The sequence below is a fragment of the Salvelinus sp. IW2-2015 genome, linkage group LG11 (genome assembly GCF_002910315.2).
Source record: "Salvelinus sp. IW2-2015 linkage group LG11, ASM291031v2, whole genome shotgun sequence".
Lineage (NCBI taxonomy): Eukaryota > Metazoa > Chordata > Actinopteri > Salmoniformes > Salmonidae > Salvelinus > Salvelinus sp. IW2-2015.
This window is the reverse complement of record NC_036851.1, coordinates 49481011-49485560: the sequence shown is the minus strand read 5'-3', so window position 1 is coordinate 49485560 and position 4550 is coordinate 49481011.

Below are 4550 nucleotides of genomic sequence, written 5' to 3'. Positions count from 1 at the left end.
CTAAAGATTTTTAATATAATTCTTTATATAATTTATCTTCGTTCATACTACAGTTTCTTCTTCTGTTTACATGATTTCTCAATTTACAGTATTTTTGCCAATCGGCTGTGCAGACAGATTTATTTGCCATTCCTGTTGCCTCATCCCTCTCAACCATAAAATGTTTCAATTCCTCATCAATCCATGGGGATTTAATAGTTTTTACAGTAATTTTCTTAATGGGTGCATGTTTATTAATAACTGGAATAAGCAATTTCATAAATGTGTCAAGTGCAGTATCTGGTTGCTCCTCATTACACATCACAGACCAACAAATATTATTTACATCTTCAACATAGTAATCACTACAAAACGTATTGTATCACCTCTTATACATCATACTAGGCCCAGCCTTTGGAACTTTGGTTTTCCTAGATATGGCTACATCTGATGGATTTGGATGCTGCTTTAGAGCAGATTTCTGCAGCATTAGTAAAGATGTGATCAATACATGTGGATTCCTGTGCTGTTTGTAAATACCCTGGTAGGTTAACTGATAAGGTTGCAAGCACTGGTTACAGTTAGGGTTAGCCTTGAAAGAATTCAAATCTTAGCATAGCAAAATAATTTTTCCACGGCAGATCAGCTCTAGAGAGATACTGTATTACCACCTATGGCTGCAAATATTGAGGCAGATTATTCTAGATGTTACCCTTACACATCATGAAATATATTGAGGCAAAAATAGAATATAGACTATAGACTACATCATTTAGGATCTCTATGGTGAGGTGAGCATAGGCAGCAGGTCCTATGTTCAATTTCCTATTCAAACCCACTCTATACTCCCCAACACTCATTCTCACTACAGTCCACTCCCTAGATTGTTTACATGGTAATGGGCGATCCCTGAAAAGCAGCATATCTCTGTGTTACCCAATGTTCTTCTTCTGGTGCTGACGGGGCTGCTTGAACTCTAGATGACCCTGTGACCTCTGGCTGAGCCCCTAGAATGGGCAGGGCACCCAAAATGACATCACGCACTCAGTGGTCACACTGTGTTGCTCGAGCCTGCTAGGTACAATTGAAGTCGGAAGTTTACATACAATTCGGTTGGAGTCATTAAAACCCGTTTTCAACCACTCCACAAATGTCTTGTTAACAATCTATAGTTTTGGCAAGTCGGTTAGGAATCTGCTTTGTGCAAGACACCAAGTCATTTTTCCAACAATTGTGTCTTGCACAAAGCAGATGTCCTAACCGACTTGCCAAAACTATAGATTGTTAACAAGACATTTGTGGAGTGGTTGAAAAACGGGTTTTAATGACTCCAACCGAAGTGTATGTAAACTTCCGACTTCAARTGTACCTAGCAGGCTCGAGCAACACAGTGTGACCACTGAGTGCGTGATGTCATTTTGGGTGCCCTGCCCATTCTAGGGGCTCAGCCAGAGGTCACAGGGTCATCTAGAGTTCAAGCAGCCACGTCAGCACCAGAAGAAGAAGCATTGGGTAACACAGAGATATGCTGCTTTTCAGGGATCGCCCATTACCATGTAAACAATCTAGGGAGTGGACTGTAGTGAGAATGAGGTTGGGGGAGTATAGAGTGGGTTTGAATAGGAAATTGAACATAGGACCTGCTGCCTATGCTCACCTCACCATAGAGATCCTAAATGATGTAGTCTATAGTCTATATTCTATTTTTGCCTCAATATATTTCATGATGTGTAAGGGTAAYCATCTAGAATAATCTGCCTCAATATTTGCAGCCATAGGTGGTAATACAGTATCTCTCTAGGAGCTGATCTGCCGTGGAAGAATTATTTTGCTATGCTAAGATTTGAATTCTTTCAAGGCTAACCCTAACTGTAACCAGTGCTTGCAACCTTATCAGTTAACCTACCAGGGTATTTACAAACAGCACAGGAATCCACATGTATTGATCACATCTTTACTAATGCTGCAGAAATCTGCTCTAAAGCAGCATCCAAATCCATCAGATGTAGCCATATCTAGGAAAACCAAAGTTCCAAAGGCTGGGCCTAGTATGATGTATAAGAGGTGATACAATACGTTTTGTAGTGATTACTATGTTGAAGATGTAAATKATATTTGTTGGTCTGTGATGTGTAATGAGGAGCAACCAGATACTGCACTTGACACATTTATGAAATTGCTTATTCCAGTTATTAATAAACATGCACCCATTAAGAAAATTACTGTAAAAACTATTAAATCCCCATGGATTGATGAGGAATTGAAACATTTTATGGTTGAGAGGGATGAGGCAACAGGAATGGCAAATAAATCTGTCTGCACAGCCGATTGGCAAAAATACTGTAAATTGAGAAATCATGTAAACAGAAGAAGAAACTGTAGTATGAAACGAAGATAAATTATATAAAGAATTATATTAAAAATCTTAGATTTTTTTTTTGTTGGCTCCATTATTCATTGAATCAGATGGTTCATTTGTCACAAATCCCACTGATATTGCCAACTACTGTAYTTATTTTTTCATTAGCAAGATTAGCAAATTTAGGCATGACATGCCAACAACAAATTCTAAACCTACTACACGTCCATGCATAACTGACCATATTATGAAAGAKAAGCATCGTAATTTTGAATTCCGTAAAGTGAAAAAATATGTCTATCAACAATGACAAGTCACCTGGATCTGACAACTTGGATGGATATCGTTATTGCCACTCCTATTTTCCATCGCTTCAATCTGAGCCTACAGGAAAGTGTGTGCCCTCAGGCCTGGAGGGAAGCAAAAGTCATTCCACTACCAAAGAATAGCAAAGCACTCTTTACTGGCTAAAACAGCCAACCAATCAGCCTGTTACTAACTAGTAAACTTTTGGAAATAATTGTGTTTGATCAGATGCAATGCTATGATTTTCAGCACACTTATGATGAAGAGCATTCAACAAGCATATCACTTACACAATTGACTGATGATTGGCTGAGAGAAATTAATAATAAAAAGATTGTGAGAGTTGTTTTGTTAGACTTCAGTGCAGCTTTTGACATTATCGATCATAATCTGCTGCTGGAAAAACTTAAGTGCTATGGCTTTACACGCCCTACTGTATAGTGAAACGAGAATTACCTGTCTAACAGAACACAGAGGGTGTTCTTTAATGGAAGCCTCTCCAGCTCTGATGAGGGCAATTCATGCCGAAACATAAGCCGATTGTTTACTTGTTCCATCAATAATCTATCAGATTCATGCAGCAACAAAGTGCTCCTTTTTCTTTATTGTCCAGTTGAATAGTCACCAGTTGAAGAATCCTGGGGTAAGGAATGTTTTTMGGATAATCCAGATAGAGTCAGGCATTCCCCAGGGCAGCTGACTAGGCCCCTTACTTTTGACCTGCCCTTTGCTAATGACCTGCCAGTGGCTCTGAGTGCCTATGTATGCTGATGACTCAACACTATACATGCCAGCAACCACAGAAAGTGAAATCACTGCAACATTTAACAAAGAGCTGCAGTCAGTTTTAGAATGGGTGGCAAGAAATAAGTTAGTCCTAAATATATTTTAAAAAAACTAAAACCATTGTATTTGGGACAAATCATTCACTAAACCCTAAACCAACTAAATCTTGTAATGAATAATGTGGAAATTGAGCAAGTTGAGGAGAATAAACTGTTTGGAGTAACCCTGGATTGTAAACAGTCATTGTCAAAACATATTGATGCAACAGTAGTTAAGATGGAGAGAGGTCTGTCCATAATAAAGCACTGCTCTGCCTTCTTAACAACGCTATCATCAAGACAGTTCCTACAGGCCCTAGTTTTGTTGCACCTGGACTATTGTTCAGTCGTATGGTCAGGTGCAACAAACATGGACTMAGGAAAATTACAATTGGCTCAGAACCAGGCAGCACGGCTGGCCCTTGGATGTACGCGGAGAGCTAACATGAATATGTCAGGTTCTCCTGGCTCAAAGTAGAGGAGGGATTGACTTCATCACCATTCGTATTTGTGAGAAGTATTTATCAAAGTAGAGGAGGGATTGACTTCATCACCATTCGTATTTGTGAGAAGTATTTACATGTTGAATGCACTGAGGTGTCTGTTTAAACCACTGGCACACAGCTCAGACACCCATGCATTCCCCACAAGACATGCCACCAGAGGTCTCTTCACAGTCACCAATAGACTACAGGAGCCGCACAGTACTATATAGAGCCATGACTACATGGAACCCTATTACACAATAAGTAAGTCATGCAAGCAGTAACATTTGATTTAAAAAACAGATAAAAATACACCTTATTGAAGAGCGGGGKCTGTGAAGAGACACCCACACAGGCACAGACACACGCAAACACACACACATGATAACATACGCACTATGCACACACGTACACATGGATTTTGTGTTGTAGATATGTGGTTGTAGAGTAGTGGCCTGAGTAGTGGCCTGAGGTAATGTGTTGTGAAATCTGTTGTGAAATGTAATGTAATATTTTACGATTTTTATAACTGCCTTAATAATTTTGTTGGACCCCAGGAAGAGTAGCTGCTGCCTTGGCAGGAACTAATGGGGATCC